Source organism: Scyliorhinus canicula, chromosome 14 (genome assembly GCF_902713615.1).
Source record: "Scyliorhinus canicula chromosome 14, sScyCan1.1, whole genome shotgun sequence".
Classification (NCBI taxonomy): Eukaryota; Metazoa; Chordata; class Chondrichthyes; order Carcharhiniformes; family Scyliorhinidae; genus Scyliorhinus; species Scyliorhinus canicula.
Window position 1 is genome coordinate 134,768,648 of NC_052159.1, and position 18,330 is coordinate 134,786,977.

The following is an 18,330-nucleotide window of genomic DNA, read 5'->3' on the forward strand; positions in this document are numbered from 1 at the left end:
AGAACCATTAGTTCCAGCTCTTTATGCATAACATAGCAATGTAACATCCCTCTTGTAAACAAAAAAAATATTGTGACTCTGTATCAATAGAACTGTTGCAATCGTTAACATTTTTTTCCAAACAAGATTAAAAAATGACTTTTAGCAATAAAAGAAACTAAAAGAAGCCTTTTTATAGCTTGTTTGTTTTTCTCAAACTGTTTATTCACAGTATCTCTTATGAGCCTCCATCTTGTAGGTTTGACATTCATCACGAGACCCATTGGGACAGCACGATTGAATTGTTTGTAGGGCTTATGGAGTACGAGCTGCCCCACCAAGGGGTGGAGGCCCAACAGCAGTCTTGTTAATTCCCCGAGATAAAAGCTGGTCCAGGAAGGAGCCGGCCTAACAAGATAGTCCCAGCTGGGACTTGGACTGTTGCTTAGTTGCTGTGTTTCCCAGTTGTGTGTAGGAAATACATTTGGCGAAATTCTCCATCCCCGAGACTGTGGGCTGGATTCTCCTATTGCCAACGGCGAAATCGCATTCGGCAACTGGCCGGAGAATCCGTTTTGATGCCGAATTCGGATGCTGCACCCCCTCAAAAACAGCGTCATCGCTGAGTACGCTGCAAGCCGTTGGGACGGCCTCAGGACGTCACCTGAAGGCCCTCCCCCAATGCTCCGCCCTCAATGGGCCGACTTCCCATTTTGGGGGACCTCGCGTGGTGGCTGCGGATTGTGTCCAGCGCTGCCACGGTCCGGGGGAGAGCCTTTCCACTTGCTGGGAGGGCTTAAACCGGGGATGGGGGACTGGTGGGGCAGGTCCAGTGGTGGCAAGGGGGATTACAGAGGGTGCTATCTGGCAGGCCAGGTCCGCATGTGGCTGCTGCCATGTTTTACAGCACGACCGCTGCAGGTCACCGCCGTGCACATGCACAGCCACGGGCCAGGCAATTGTCAATAATAATAATCTTTATTGTCACAAGTAGGCTTACATTAACACTACAATGAAATTACTGTGAAAAGCCCCTAGTCGCCACATTCTGTGCCTGTTCGGGTAAACGGAGGGAGAATTCAGGATGCCAAATTACCTAACAGCACATCTTTTGGGACTTGTGGAAGGAAACCGGAGCACCCAGAGGAAACCCACGCAGACACGTGGAGAAAATGCAGACTCCGCACATACAGTCACCCAAGCCAGAATCGAACCTGGGACCTGGAAGCTATGAAGCACCAGTGCTAACCACTGTGCTACCATGTCGCCCGTCTCCATCCATATCTGCAGGTAAAGCTGGGGGCTTTATGTGGCACGGCTGCTAGCCCCCCCACTGGGTGGAGCATCGGTGCGGGGACAGCCTTGATTTTGCAGTCGTAAGACGAGACTCATGCTTCGCACATAGCCTCAAAATCAGAGAATCCAGTCCTACGTGTTTGTGCCGGGGCAGGATTCATAGAACATAGAACATACAGTGCAGAAAGAGGCCATTTGGCCCATCGAGTCTGCACAGACCCATTTACCCCTCACTTCCACCATATCCCGGTAACCCAATAACCCCTCCTATCCTTTTTGGACACTGAGGGCAATTTGCATGGCCAATTCACCAAACCTGCACGTCTTTGGACTGTGCGAGGAAACCGGAGCACCCGGAGGAAACCCAGGCAGACACGGGGAGAGCGTGCAGACTCCGCACAGACAGTGACCCAGCAGGGAATCAAACCTGGGACCCTGGTGCTGTAAAGCCACAGTGCTCGCCACTTGTCCTACTGTGCTGCCTATTATTCATGGACTTCTACGAAAGCAAAACTGATCGCGCATCTGGACTGATCCAGGAACTGTGGAGGGGCTACCACGGGCGCCATGTGGAACAAATCGATTCCAATGAGAAAAGGTGTGGGACTCACCAGGTTCATGATTAACACTTGGGAGGCTGAGGAGTCTGCAACCACCCATACACATTACACTCCCCGCACATACTCATCCCAGCCAACTAGATGGCACTGCTTGCACTGAAGTGCGCTCATCCTGCTGATGGGTCAGCTGGGGCCAGAGGGCACTGAGGGAGTTGCCTGGGGTACACCCATAACAACCTGTTTCCCTAAGTTCACTGGTCAATGGTGTGCACAGCCTCATGGCTGCCTTGTAGGCTGCAGCAATGGTGTTCCATGCCCGAGCACTCCGACCCAACAGCCCACATTCTCAGCCCTGACAGAAGCCCCTCAGACAGTAGCAGAACTGTCAGGACACTATGGCGATGTTGGACACTTTCCATTACCCTCCCACTGTCCCTCAGCAGCCACTGTGCCTGCTTAATGACTTTTAACAGCACATGTGAATCTCGCCATCGGAAATTTGCCTGGTGGGGCCAAAGAATCCCGAAGGGCACAAAGAATACCAGGTCAGTCCCGGAAATGATATGCAAACGTGGAGAAAATGCGAACTCATGGACTACAATAATCACTCTCAGTGGTGAGTTGACACACTGAAAGGGGATCTTCTTTGCATTACTCCTGGCATTGCAGGAGTTGTGCTTGATGTTGCTAATGTTGTGCCACTATCTGCTGACATTATTGATGCTGCATGATTGTTGTTGGTGATGCTGTTTATGTTGTCTCGCTGGTTAGTGATGGCCCTGGTGTTGTTTGTAATATGTTCTGTTTTTCGAGCTCTAGCTTGGTTTGAATATGCACTCTGTTCCTTCTCATTTGCAAACTGGTTTCACTCTAATGATGTGTGGCCTTGGATTCTGAGCATCACCAACTATTTTCATGATTGGACCCTATGCATATACAGCTTTTCCTTTCAACAACTCAGGTCAGGATTTGACATGTTTGTTGAATTGTTGACCTCCTTGTATCTGTGCATCAGTGAGTTGTTGACTTACTTCTGCCTTGTGATGGAACCATCAATTCACGAGACACGTGTTTTAAGGTATGAACAATGGTTTTAATCTACTTACTACAGAGCCAGCCTGTTACACGTTGAACTCTCGATGAACTGCAGGCTGGCCCTGGACACGGTTATTTATACAGCAGACAAGGGGGAGGAGTCATGGGCGAAGCCAAGGGTGGAGCCCTGTACAAACTCCTGAGCATTCCTAGAGCTACACCCCCTAGTGGTCGGATAATGCTGCTGCGCTTACAATGGTATTGGTAAATACAGTGGGAATTACTACGTTACATTCACCACACCTTGTCACTTGGCAGAATGACCGATAGCTCTCCAAGACAGGACCTCCTTCCAAGAGAAAATGAAAGTCTCGTCTGCTGCCAATCAATCTTCAATTGAGTGTAAAATGGCAGTAGGCCTGTCAGACTTGTCAGGGAATACATTCGAGTGCGTACCATCCTGAAAATCCAGGCCCATTTGACTATTCCTGGCTTCATGTGCTTTGGCAATGTCTGCAGCCTGAGATATTAGGAATGTGTCCTTTGCAATCAATTATTTTGAAACTTTGGGCTGCTCAAAACCCAAAGTCAGCTGACCTAGCAGTCTTTCATAAGTGTCCTTGAACTTGCATGTTCTGGCTGCTGTTTTCATTCTTGTTGCAAAATTATCAACGGTCTCAGCTGATTCCTGTCTCAGGCCTTGAAATTTCTATCAGTAGGCCAGATGATTTGATTTTGGCTGGATATGTGTGTTGAATGTTTTGAAAGATTGTTCTGCGGTTTTGCTGCCATCTTCGCTCAGCTCCCGGCTGTTAAACAAATTTAACCCTTGCTCTCCTGTCCATTAAAGGACGCTACTTACTCGTTCCCCTTCACCAGTACGTTTTAGAAGACGCTCGAATGTCAGCCTGCACTTTTCTTTAAACTTCTTACATGCATCTGTAACATAATTGGCCTCCCAGTACATCTTGGGCGAAAACCAGCTGCTTATTGCTATTGCGGCCATTTCGTGCTTCACAGCTATTTTTGTGTGATTCACTCAGTTACACTCTCTCCCTCCCTGGCACTAATCTGGATTGATTTTTCTATCAAATTCTGCATTAAACTCATTTAAAATATTTGGGTTTTTACGGAGGTGCTTGCATATCAGAGGCTGGTTTAGCACAGTGGGCTAAACAGCTGGCTGGTAATGCAGAACAAGGCCAGCAGCGTGGCTTCAATTCCCGTACTGGCTTCCCCGAACAGGTGCCGGAATGTGACGACTAGGGGCTTTTCGCAGTAACTTCACTGAAGCCTACTTGTGACATAAGCGATTATTATTATATTATGTCTTCTGATTCCTGTAGGTTAGAAATAACCATAATTTAGGCTCAAAACGCTGAATCGTCGTCGCCTACATTTCTTGCTTCTCTCCACCTCATTAGTAGACTGATAGACTGATGCATTGATAATCAGCACATGGCTCTAATGCAGCAGTGAATGTGGTACCGCATGATATATATAAATTCGCATGAACATTACTTCCGAGCTCTTTACAAATATTATAACAATATAAGAGCTGTAAACATTTGTTTCTGTACAATTCTCCTTTGGAAGTTGCTATTAAAATGGCTTCCACAGCCCTTTCAGACAGCACATTCCAGGTCAACTACAAAATGTTCCCCCATTTTACCTCTGGTTCTTCTTGGCAAACTGTATCTTCTGGTTGTCAGAGCAGTGCTGCATTTACAGTTAGTAGCTCAGTGGGCTAGACAGCTAGTTTGTAATTCAGAATAAGGCCAGCAGCGTGGGTTCAATTCCCGTACCGGCATCCCCGAACAGGCGCCGGAATGTGGCGACCAGGGGCTTTTCACAGTAACTTCATACTCGTGACAATAAAAAAAGATTATTATTATTATTATTACAGTGCGGCTCTGTGCTCGGGTTCACTTTTGAGCCCTGCTGCACACAACTCCTTCGTTCACCGGTGAGCCTATCAGTAGCAAATGCAGGGGTGAACCAGCTTGTGATTGGCTTCACTGCATTTTTCAAACAGGGGAGCAGTCAGCCGTGGCTTCTGCTGGAAAGACAGTTTCATTTCCCACTCTGCAACCACGCATTCTTTTGCCGATATCCTGCGGTCGGATTCAGCAGGAGGAAATTCTACTTGGTTCCGAGAATTAACAGTGAGGCACTCCGTCAGTAATCCACAGCAGTCCAGACTTTGTGCACCACCTCCTGACTCAGGAGCAAGTGTGCTGCCTCACCTACTGCCAGCTGAGGCCTGACAGTGAATTAATATTTAAAAAAATCAAATTTACATGTGCTGACCCTGAAACTGGTGAACCAGATTCTGAAAACAGACCAGGATACTTTACTTACTCCAGAAGCATGGGAAGAGAGGCGTGGGTTACCTCAGTAGAAGATATCAAAATTAATTGGATGCCGAAGTGAATAAGGGCAAGGAGTTACCTAATTAATAAGCAGATGATGCTCCATATCTTAACTTGCGCTTTTAATATAAGGAATTCTGCCAATGGATTCAAAAGGGAGCAGTGTCATCTGAATGTTGTCAGCCTCCCCTTAGGTATTGGCATTTTCTGAAATATTTGTGCGTCAGTCACGTAATTGGTGGCTGTAATATCTCTCATTGCATAAGGGTGATCATAACTGGTACATATCATTGCATCAACCCTGGGGGATAGCTCAGAACTGCAGGCTCACCCCCACTATTTCCAATAAACTTCAAATTGCAGTTGTGGCCATGAAAATATCCAACTTGGGACACAGCAGACACTGAGTTTCATAATCACATCTTTCCTGTGATAAACTACAGAGTTAAAATAAAACCTGCATTTTAGCACTAGCTATAAACCCAAGCTGCAAATGTATTGCAGGATTACAATACAGGGGTAAGTACAAACTTGCAAAGATTGATTGTATCTTAGAGCAGTCTACCTGCAACTTAAGGTGCATTGTTGCAAATGTGCAAACTGTTCCAAGGCAATAGTCCCAGGATTGTACTGTGCTTTTAACATTGACGTTCAAAGTAAATACCTGCAAGGATTAATGAGGAGAAGAGGATATTGCAGCAGTAAAATGGTATGCAGCAGTGTGCTGTGAGCTTGCGCTCTCCATGGTTCTGAATGACAGCCCGGCTAACAGGAATCGCACCAATCACTGTGGTTATGCTGCATAGACAATCGCCTCATACATTTATACAGAGAACTACTACAGACCATTAAGAGGCAAAAGGTTTTGGATCTGACTGTCAGAAGGATGGGAGCCAAATATTCTATGAAATTGCAGAGCATCAAGCTAGGGTTCATTGCAAAGAGACAGTCTGGGAAAGGGGCAAGGGTAGCCAGTCAGGAAGAAGCTGAGATCCTCAAAGGGCATCAGCAGATCTCAGAAACCCTCCAACTCACCACAATAAACATTTACAAGATCCAGAAGGCAGTCAACTTCAAGGGCCTGAAGCAACAACCCTGCTGATTGACCAACGTCCTTATCCCAAAGATTTGGAGGCCAATTCTAGTGTTCCCATTAACACTAGTTGAGATCACCTACTTCAGAACAGTTCAAGAATTTGAGTCTTGGAACTGCATGGCTTGTCAAGCTTAGAAGAGTAAAAAATGTGCATATGAATCTCATTAATTTTGGGGCCCAATTTCACAACACAGTGTGCTTCTTTGTAAATCTGCCCCTTTTCTGAGCCTTCTGCCACTGCAAACAGTTTTTCCTTATTTACTCAAACAAAATTATTCATCATTGTGTATTTGTCTTTCCACTGCTAACCATTTCTACTCTTTGGAGGACAATACCATCTCCTCTGGTGCATACATTTAACTGAAGTATCTCATTCCTGATACCATTCCAGCACATCCTATCTGAACCCTCTCCAAGGCCTTGACATCCTTCCTATAGTCTGGTGCTGAGAAGAGAGATATTACAGCTAGTGTGTAACAAAGGTATAACAGAGCTTCCTTACATTTATTCTGCATTCCTTTATTAATAAAGCAAAGGATCGCATATGCTGTTCTATTTGCTCTGTCGTCTTAAACTTTGCTGATATACCCAGGTCTCTATGTTCCTGTAAACTTTTAAAATTTTAAATTGAGTTCATATCACCTCTCTATTCTTCTTACAAAATGGATTATTTAAAATTTTTCTGTACTACATTATATCTGCCATGTGTTTGCTGAATTTACTGGACAGTTTCGACCATAAGACACAGGAGCTGAATTAGACCATTTGGGCCATCGAATCTGTTCCACCATTCATGCATGGCTGTTGTATTTCTCATCCCCATTATCCTGCCTTCGCCCCATAACCCCTGAACCCCTATTAATCAGGAACCTATCTATCTCTGTCTTAAAGACACTCAGTGATTTGGCCTCCACAGCCTTCTGCAGCAAAGATTTCCAAAGATTCACCACCCTCTGGCTGAAGAAATGCCTCCTCATCTCAGTGTTAAAGGATCATCCCTTCTGTCTGAGGCTATGCCCTCAGGTTCGAGTGTTTCCTACTGGTGGAAATATCCTCTCCACATCCACTCTATTTCAGCCTCTCAGTAGCCTGTAAGTTTCAATAAGATCCCCATTCCTCCTTCTAAACTCCATCGAATATAGTCCCAGAGTCCTCAACCGCTCCTCATATGACAAGTTCTTCATTCCAGGGATTATTCTTGTAAACAACCTCTGGACCCTTTCCAAGGCCAGCACATCCTTCTTTAGCTGAGGGGCCCAAAACTGCTCACAATACACCAAATAGTATCTGACCAGAGCATTATACATCCTTAGAAGTACATCCCTGCTCTTGTATTCTAGCCCTCTTGACATGAATGCTAACATTGCATTTGCCTTCCTAACTGCCGACTGATACTAAACATTAACCTTAAGAGAATATTGAACTATGACTCCTAAATTCCTTTGTGCTTCTGATTTCCTAAGCCTTTTCCCATTTAGGAAATAGTCTATCCCTCCATTCTTCCTACCAAAATGCATACCCGCACATTTTTCCACTTTGTATTCCATCTGCCACTTCTTTGCCCGCTTTCCTAGCCTGTCCAAATCCTTCTGCAGCCTGCCTGCTTCATCAATACTACCTGTCCCTCTACAGATATTTGTATAATCTGCAAACTTAGCAACCGTGCCTTCAGTTCCTTCTTCCAGATCATTAATGTATATTGTGAAAAGTTGTGATCCCAGCACAGACCCCTGAGGCTCACCACTCGTCACCGGCTGCCATCCTGAAAAAGACCCCTTTATCCCCACTCTCTGTCCTCTGCCAGTCAGCCAATCCTCTATCCATGCCAATATCTTACCCTGAACACCATGGGCTCTTAACATATTTAACAACCTCCTATATGGCACATTGTCAAAGGCCTTCTGGAAATCTAATAACATCACGTCCACTGGTTCGCCTTTGTCTAACTTTCTTGTTACCTCCTCAAAGAATTTTCACAGATTTGTCAGACATGACCTCCCTTTGATGAAGCCTTGCTGACTCAGTCCCATTTTATCATGTATTTCCAAGTCTTCCACAGTCTCATTTTTAATAAGGAACTCTAAAACCTTAGCAATGACTCGTCAGGCTAAGCGGCCTATAATTTCCTGTCTTCTGCCTCCCTCACTTCTTAAACAGGGGTGTTTCATTAGCAATTTTCCAGTCCTCTGGGACCCTCCCTACCTCCAGTGATTCCTGAAAGATCACCACCAATGCCTCTACAATGCCTCCTAGGGGCATTTCACAGTAACTTCATTGAAGCCTACTTGTGACAATAGGTGATTATTATTATTATTATTATTAATCACCTCAACTATCTCATTTAGAACCCTGGGGTGTAGTCCATCTGGTCCAGGGGACCTATCCACCTTCAGACCTTTCAGTTTCCCCTCAGGATGCACCGGCTCGGATCGCCGGTTGGTGCTGCGTGTGATGACCACTACACTCACCTCAGTGAGGATCGCTACACTCACCTCTGCTCCCTGATCCTCCTGAAGTTCTTAGCATGGCTATGGTATTAACTGACTACTTTGCATGTGTCTTTGTCAAGGAAGGAGTTACTACACAGGTCATGGTTAAAGAGGAGGTTGTTCAGACATTGAAGTGTTTGAAATTGGATAGATTTCAATATTTAAAGTACATGAAGAACTTAGGCAAAGTGTGTATGCGGATCATGACTCAGCACCAGCAGAATCTGCAGAAAAGACGAATCATTGGAAAACATTGTCACCAACAAGCACACTGATCGAGCGTAGTCTGCCCAGACTCCTTTATTAGAAGGGAAATTCCTCAAGCCCAGCCAAGCCTCTGAGCCATATTCTGTGTGATTGATTTTGAAGATTGTAATACCCAAATAAAATAGAGTTACAGTAAACAGTGTGTGGTTTATTGGAGCTGTCAAGCTGATTGAGAAGAGTTTTCTGGGTCAGCAACAGATTCTGCCACTATTGCACTAACAGTTACTCTGAAAGAGTGAGAAGAAATAAAAGCACTCCGATCTTCAGCATAACTATTTTGAAGACCCAAACTGCGTCCCTTGCAGGAGAACCCCACACATTCTGAACCCCGAGGGTATTCCTTGGAAGTACCTCCCTACCCATGTCAGCACCCCACAACTCAAGGTATTTCCCATGACTAACCTCCCAGCCGCTCAAGATTCCACCCCACCTCAACCAGCCAGACCTGATTCCCACTCCCCCGAAGTTACGACCTTTTTTTCTTTATTGCTCATTTTCTTTCATAATCCAACTTCTCTCTCTATCTTTTTCAATCAGCCTTTGTTGGTATTGACAAATTGCCCAATTTCCTGGCCTACCACTCATCTCCACAGCAGTTTTCCCCCTTTCTTCCATTTTGATGTCTACCTTAGCTTCCTGAACTAACCAAATGCTATGGGCGGGATTCTCCATGCCGGGACACCTGGATCGTGATCCCCGATAGGACAGAGAATCAGGCATCGGGGCTAAATTGGGATTGATGCCGGGCACCGACCAGATCGCAGTGCTTCGATCTCCTGCTGGCAGTGGGAACAAGGTCCACAGTTCCTGTTACTGGGGCCGCTGTGGGGCAGTCTCCCTATTAGAGGGGGCACTGGTGGGGAATTTATTACCGGGGTCCCTGGGGGATTTCCCTATTACAGGGGCCCCTGTGCAGGGTCTTCCTATTAGAGGAGCCCCTGATGGGTGGTCTCCCTATTAGAGGGGGCCCTGTGTGGGGAGTCTCTATTACCTGGGTCCCTGGGGGATGTCCCAAGGTTACGGAAACCATCTTGTGTACTCCAAGTGAAGGGAAAGCAGGTTAGATCTTTGAGGACAGAGGTGATGTTCCTGTCAGTGTAGAATACTTGATTGTAGTACTGGGCCAGAAGCAGAGGAGATTCTTATCAGCCTGGAATCCAGGAAGATGCAGTGCCCTTTGGAGGCAGAGGGCTTCTGGCTTTTGGTTGCTCTTCAAATGTTCCCATCTCATCTGCACCAATGCCCACCACCAGTGGGAACGGAATATCCTGGCCTGATTCTTTGCCTGATGGCCTGATCTCTGTCGAACTAAATCAGTTTAAATTTGGGATTAAACAATTGGACTGCATGCAACGAAACTAAATCAAACCTAAATTTAGTAAAATTGCCTTTTTAAAACCTACAATGGATAGAATTATAGACTCTTATAGTGTGGGACAACACGGTGGCACAGTGGTTAGCACTGCTGCCTCAGCTCCAGGGACCCAGGTTCAATTCTGGCCTCGAATGACTGTGTGGAGTTAGCTCTTTCTCCTCGTGTCTGCATGAGTTTCCTCCCATAGTCCAAAGATGTGCAGGTTAGGTGGATTGGTCATAGTAAATTGCCCCTTTGTGGCCAAAAGGTTAGGTAGGGTTACTGGGTTACGGGGATAGGGTGGCGGTGTGGGATTAAGCAGGGTGCTCTTTCCAAGGGCCAGTAAAGACTCAATGGGCCAAATGGCCTCCTTCTGCATTGTAGATTCTATGAAAAGGTGGCCATTCAGACTGTGTCAGATCTATTTGCTCTTGTTATACATTGATCTGAGATCAGGTCCCCAAAGTAGGAAAACCACCTGGTCTGCATGTATCCTGAGAGGGAAGCAAGTGTAGAAACTGTACATACTGTGGCAGCAATCAATCTACCTTCATGGCTGTTGCTGGACTGGAAAACATAGGAATATAGGAATTAGGAGCAGAAGTAGGCAATCCAGCCCTTCGAGCCTGCTCCACCATTCAATTAGATCATGGCTGATCTCTTCCTGGTCTCAAATCCGCTTCCCCACCTGATGCCCGAGTCCCTTTAACCCATTTTAAAAATCAGAAATATATCTATCTCCTTCTTGAAACTGTTCAATGACTCCATCACATGACTCAGATTTCAATATACTGTGGGACAGCAAGTTCCACAAATTCACCACCCTCTGCGAGAAGTAGTTCCTCCTTATTTCAGTTCTAAATCTGTCGCCTCTCAACCTATATCTGTGACCTCTCGTTCTAGGTTAACCCACAAGGGAAACCATTTGGTCTACATTTACTTTATCAATCCCATTTTGTATGTTATACTACAAACTCTGTACAAAAGGAAAAGAGAGGGATAGACCTGGTAACTACGGCCAGTCAACTTCACATTGATGGCAGGGAAATGTTTGGAGACAAATAGCTGGATTTTGATTACAAGTGAGATCTCTATGCTGAGATAAATTTCAGGTTGGGAATCCAGAACTGCCAGCGGCTGGACAATTAAATGGCCACCTCCGGGAGCTCCATCCAATTAAAGACAGTGGTAGAGCTTCTGAGGCAGGCGGATTAATAGGATTCCCCCCAACACTGGAAGGTCAGCAGTCCAACTGACAGATAGGAGGTGCTTTCGGAGATCTTGTTAAAATAATAAAACACAAAATGGCCACAGCTGGAGAGGGGAAAACCTTCAGGCATGGGGAGGAGGCTAAAAGTGGAGGTGGAATATTAGCCTTCCATTTTCCATGGGCTGGAACTCTGCCTCATCAAGGAGCCCCACTGGCTTTAACAGGCCCTTTAATAGTATAATTGGCAAACTTGCTGCCTTCTGCAGCCCTTTCAAAATCCAGCCCTAGAAACACGTTAATTGACATTTTGGAAAGTATACATAAATAAACAAAAGTCAGCACAGGTTTGTTCCAGGTAAACCGTGTTTGATGAATTGAACTCTTCTTTTTAATAAATTTAGAGTACCCAATTTTATTTTTTTCCAATTAAGGGGCAATTTCGCATGGCCAATCCACCGAACCTGCACATCTTTGGGTTGTGGGGTTCTCCCACGGGGAGAATGTGCAAACTTCACATGGACAGTGACCCAGGGCTGGGATTCGAACCTGGGACCTCGGCGCCGTGAGGCAACAGTGCTACTCACTGCACCATAGTGCTGCCCTACTAGAAAGTAACTTTTATTGACTACTTGATATGAGCTACTTATCCTTCAGTTACAGGGGAATTGAGACACCTCCTTCCAACACAATTATCTGTAGCTGATCAGTGACTATTTCACAGTACTAAGTTAGCTTTTTGTACATGGTTAGCAACAGCAACATGCCTTTGTTTCTGATCACATGTTAGTACCAAAACAGTCAAGTTAGGCAAGTTAGGACAAAAATATCCTGTTAAAATCGAAGCCAGTTTACACCACGGTAAGCCAAATAGCTATAAATAGCAATAACAGATGAACAAATCTATTCTAATGCCATAGTAAAAACTGTCTTCAGTACCAGACAGCTTGGCTTTAAAAGGGCAAAATCCTGCCTGTAAAATTAATTTATTTTCCCTGAGGGCTTTTCAGATACAGAATGGAACCTTTCAGCAGATACGAGAGCAGACGGGTCTAGAGTATTAAACGAGTACTATACATCTGAAATCACCTTAGAAACAGATGATATGAATGTTACAATAAAAGACGAGAGGCCATTTATGGACATGATAATAATATATAGAGTAGACATATTAGAAAGATCAGCATCATTGAAAGCGGTTGAGTCATTGCTCTGGATGACTTACATGCTAGGAATTGCCTAAAGAAGCAAAGGTAGACGTAGCAGAGGCACTGATCACAATCTTTCAATCCTCATTCAATACAGGAATTGTGACGGAGGACTGGGAAGGCCATAAATATTATAATACTATTCAAGAAAAGGGAGAGAGATATGGCTGGAAAATATACACCAGTCAGCCTAATATCCCATAAGGAAAAATAATAGGAAACCATTAACAGGGGAAATATAAACTTACATAATATAAGGCACATATTCCTAAGGAGAACAAACAAGTTTTGTGAAAGATAAATGTGTCCAAATAACTTGATTTAATTATTTGACAGGGTAATGGAGAAGGTGCGTTATTTATAAATTGGCTTTCAGAAAGTATTCGACTAAATGCCACACAGAAGGTTTATTTAGAAGCCCATTGCATTAAAGGGAAAATGGCGGTATGAACACGATAGATTAGATTTAATACTCCACTAGCAGCAGGTTTTAAGGTGGGGCGGGGAAGGGGTGCTTGTTAAATTTAGCGGGCAGCCTGACCACACCCGACACACCCATTCCACCACCCCATGACAATTATTTCAGCAGCAGGGATGGTAAGGGTCAGAGAGCCCTTCATGCCAGTAGATCAATTGAGGCCCTTAAGTGAGCAATTAATTTCCATTTAAGGGCTACAGCCTGCAGCCACCAGGATTTTACTGGGGGTGGGAGAGGCCCACCAAGTGTCCAGCCTGGCAAGTTTCCCTGTAGGGGTTGGTGGTCGGCTCGTTTCTCAACGCAGAGCCCCCTGGGCCCATTGGAGGTCCCCTAATATTTTCCACCTGTCAAGTTGCCTTCACTCTTTGACCTCTCAAACCCAAGTTACCCAGTCATTCACGCCCCCTCACAGGGAGCTGTCAGCTTGGCACCCATTGAGAGCACCAGGCACTTACCCAATCCCAATCTAATACCGGAAACCTCAACCTGCTACAGAGCTGCTGGCCTTTGATTATCCGGCAGCTCTCTGAGACAGGACGTTCTGTTCCTTAGGGATGGGAATCCCGTCTCCAATCTATCAATGACCAATTGGCAATGGCTGCAGGGCAACTTGGTGGGATCTTCCTAACCTTTTAGCTGGCGGGGTTAGCGGGGTGGCGATGATGGTGCAGGAATGTCATATAATTCAGCTCAACACTGGTTCAGTGACAGGAAGAAAAGGCTGCTGGTGGATGGGGGGTCTTTTTCAGACTGGGAAGTGGGTTGTCATGGTGTTCACCAAGTACACTACCAAGATGGACAAGGGCAGCAGATACGTGGGAACACCATCAATAGCAAGTTACCCTTCAAGCCACGCGCTATCCAGACCTGGGACTGTATCGCTTTTCCTTCACAGTCGCTATGTGGAAATCCAACAACTTGTTTCCCAGCAAAACTGTGAGTGCACCGACGACACACAGACTTGATTCCCTTTGATGTCAGCCCTGTGACCAGTGGACCCATAGTATGGACATGTCAATCTGTCCAGATGACACTTATTGATAGGCAGCTTAATTCATTTTTTAAAAAATGAATGACATTATTAAACCAAATTGAAAATATCAGGTGGCTTTGTTTAATCAATGGACATGATTATCCAGAGGCTGGTTTAGCTCAGGGTTAAACAGCTGGATTTTAAAGCAGACCAAGGCAGGCCAGCAGCGCGGGTTCAATTCCTGTACCCGCCTCCCCGAACAGACACTGGAATGTGGTGACTAGGGGCTTTTCACAGTAACTTCATTTGAAGCCTTCTTGTGACAATAAGCGATTTTCATTTCATTTCATTTCATGATTTGTGATGTTTCTTTTTAATGAGCTCTCCATGTTAGAGTTACTAATGAGGTGGTTTAAGGCTACAGATACAATCATTACCACAAAATATAAACAAAACTCTGCAGCAAGCTCCTTATTGATGTTGACATCAATGGATCATGAAAGCATTTTCAATAAGAAAAGAAAATGCCAGTGTTCCTCTACAGATTTCTTCACCTTCACTTCAATCTGCAGTCTGTCAGTACTCAGATGCTTTAATTTAGGCTCCTACTTATTCAATTATTACAGGAATCTGATCGGAAATATTTGTGACACATTCCATACTTAAATGCAAATGAAAATGTTAAATTACATTTAACATTACAGTATTCTCCTGGTAGATTTGGAGACATGAGTCTCCCTATTCAGCTAATAATCTTTTTAACAATCTTTTAATCTTTATTGTCACAAGTGGCCTCATATTAACTCTGCAATGTGGGCATATGCAAGGCCCCGCTCCACACCCTGAGGACCCTGCCGCACGTCAGGCCAGGGAGGGACCCAGAGGGGGAGGCCGGTAATGGCCTGAGGTGTACAGGCGTCCCTGTTCTGGTCTTTGACGGACAGCGTGTTCCGCGGGAGGTCCGCCTCAACAAGGCGATGGCGCGGCACATGTGTCATATCCTCCCTGGACTTGGCACCATGTGGAGGAGAAGGGTACCAGCTCCAGGTGGCCATCAAGGACACCACAGCCCTGAACCATTACACCTCAGAATGATTCCAGGGCTCGAGCATCTTGGGTGGCATCTTACAAGCTGCAGCCCACAAGTGCATCTCCGAGGTCACGGATGCCCTGTTTGTCCTGTTTATTTACAAAATAAACGTTGACATGCACAAGATGCCCGGGCAGCAGGATTCTAAACTATCGCCGGGCTGCCACAGGTCTCGAGACTAATAGATGACAAGCATGTTGCCATGAGCTCACCGGGCCGTCAGGGAGTGCCGTACATAACAGGAAGGGGTTCCACTCCCTGAATGCCCAGCTCGTGGGCGACCACCACCTGAAGATCATTCACTTGTGTTTAGGTTTCCCAGGGAATGTGCACACAGCGACATACTGAGGCAGTCGGACATCCCCGGCCTCTTCGACGACCATGTTGATATTAATAAAGAGGAGGTGTCATGTTGATATTAATAAAGAGATGTTGGGCATCTTAAAAAGCATTAAAGTAGATAAGTCCACAGGGCCTGATGGGATCTGCCCCAGAATGCTGCGGGAGGCAAGGGAGGAAATTGCTGGGGCCTTCACAGTAATCTTTATATCCTCATTGGCTACAGGTGAAGTTCCAGAGGACTGGAGAGTAGCCAATGTTGTTCCATTGTTTAAGAAGGACAGCAGAGATAATCCAGGAAATTATGGGCCGGTGAGCCTTATGTCAGTGGTAGGGAAATTATTGGAAAATATTCTGAGAGATAGGATTTACTCACATTTGGAAACAAATGGACTTATTAGTGATGGACAGCATGGTTTTGTGAAGGGAAGGTCATGCCCCATGAATTTGATCGCGTTTTTCGAGGAAGTGACAAAGATGATCATAGATCATAGAATTTACAGTGCAGAAGGAGGCCATTCGGTTCATCGAGTCTGCACCGGCTCCTGGAAAGAGCACCCTACCCAAGGTTAACACCTCCACCCTATCCCCATAACCCAGTAACCCCACCCAACACTAAGGGCAATTTTGGACACTAAGGGCAATTTACCATGTCCAATCCACCTAACTTGCACATCTTTGGACTGTGGGAGGAAACCGGAGCACCCGGAGGAAACCCACACACACACAGGGAGAACGTGCAGACTCCGCACAGACAGTAACCCAAGCCGGAATCGAACCTGGGACCCTGGAGCTGTGAAGCGATTGTGCTATCCACAATGCTACCGTGCTGCCCCCTTTCAAATCAATGATAGATGAGGGAAAGCCAGTAGATGTTGTATACATGGATTTCAGTCAAGCCTTTGACAAGGTAGACTGGTACAAAAGGTGAAGTCACATGGGATCAGAGGAGAGTTGGCAAGTTGGATACAGAACTGGCTTGGGCACAGAAGACAGAGGGCAGAAGCATATGGGTGCTTTTCTGAATCCAAGGCTGTGATTAATGGCATTCTATAGGGATCAGTTCTGGGGCCCTAGTTGCTTGTGGTGTATATAAATGATTTGGAAGGACTTCCAGTGGCGGCTATGAAGGAATAAGTTGCACATTTGGTGGCTCCCGCTCTGGTCGGACTTTTGGACCTTTTCCCCGATTTTCTACCGGACACGAATTGTAAAACTGATGACAGAGGCAATTGTGTACTGAATTCCCTCATTGGTGCATGGAGAGAAGGACTAGAAGTGTTCGTAATGTATGAAACAGAAAGACAGAGAACGCTTGGGCTGAAGCTGCAGCAGGAGACAGCATGGCGGAGGACCAGACCTCTGATTTGTCGACTCAGCGGTCAATGGAGCAGCTGATGCAAGTTATTCAGGAAGGCTTTTCCAAGCAGAAACAGGACTGCTTGGACCCGATAAAAGAGTCAGTTGAGCGGCTGGAGCTTGGATTGGACTCCCAAGATCAGGCGATCCAGAAAGTAGAGAAGGCGCTGAATGAGCAGGAGGAACATCAAACGGCGGTGGAGTTGGAGGTGGGGATGCTGAGAGACCAGCAGAAAAAGCTCCTGGAGAAGGTGGAGGACCCAGAGAACAGGTCCCACCGGCAGAACTTGAGAATCGTTGGGCTCCCGGAGGGGTCCGAAGGAGCGGACGCTGGGGCATACATAGCGGGTATGTTTGAGAAGCTGCTGGGGGAGCGGACATTCTCCCGAACCTTGGAGGTGGACAGGGCTCACAGAGTGCTCGCGAGGAAGCCGCAAATGGAAGACCCCCCCCCCCCCCCCCCGAGAGCAATGATAGTGAGATTCCGCAGGTACTTGGATAACGAGCGCATTCTACAGTGGGCCAAGCAGACACGGAGCTGTAAGTGGGACAACAATATCCTGTGGATTTACCAAGTCCTGATCCTGATCAATAAGTGGGTGATATTTGAAGCAGGTAGAATAGTTTTGGATGTGGGAGGTCAGTACATTATGGTCAGTGGGAAACTAGAGGGGGTGCAGGTGGTATTAGTAAATGTGTATGCGCCAAATTGGGAATGATGTGGTGTTTATAAAGAGGATGCTGGGGAAGATACCGGACCTGGACTCGCACAGGTTGGTCATGGGAGGGGACTTCAACACAGTTATTGACCCTGGCTTGGACCGGTCAAGCTCAAGAACGGGTTGGGTGCCAGCAATGGCAAAGGAATTAAAAGGGTTCATGGAGCAGATGGGAGAGGGGGGGGGGGGGGGGGGGGGGGGGGGGTGGATCCATGGAGATTTGGGCAGCTGAGGGTGAAGGAGTTCTCCTTTTACTCACACGTGCATAAAGTGTATATCCGGATTGATTTCTTTATTTTGAGCAGGGCCTTACTGGCAGGGGTAGGTAGTGGACACGGGGTACTCGGCGATCATAATCTCAGACCATGCTCTGCACTGGGTTGACCTGCAGGTTTGTAAAACAGTAACCCTGCGCCCGCAATGGAGGTTAGATGTGGGACTTTTGGCTGACGAAGGGGTGTGCGAGCTGCTGAGGAAATGTATTCAGAACTACCTGCATGTCAACGACA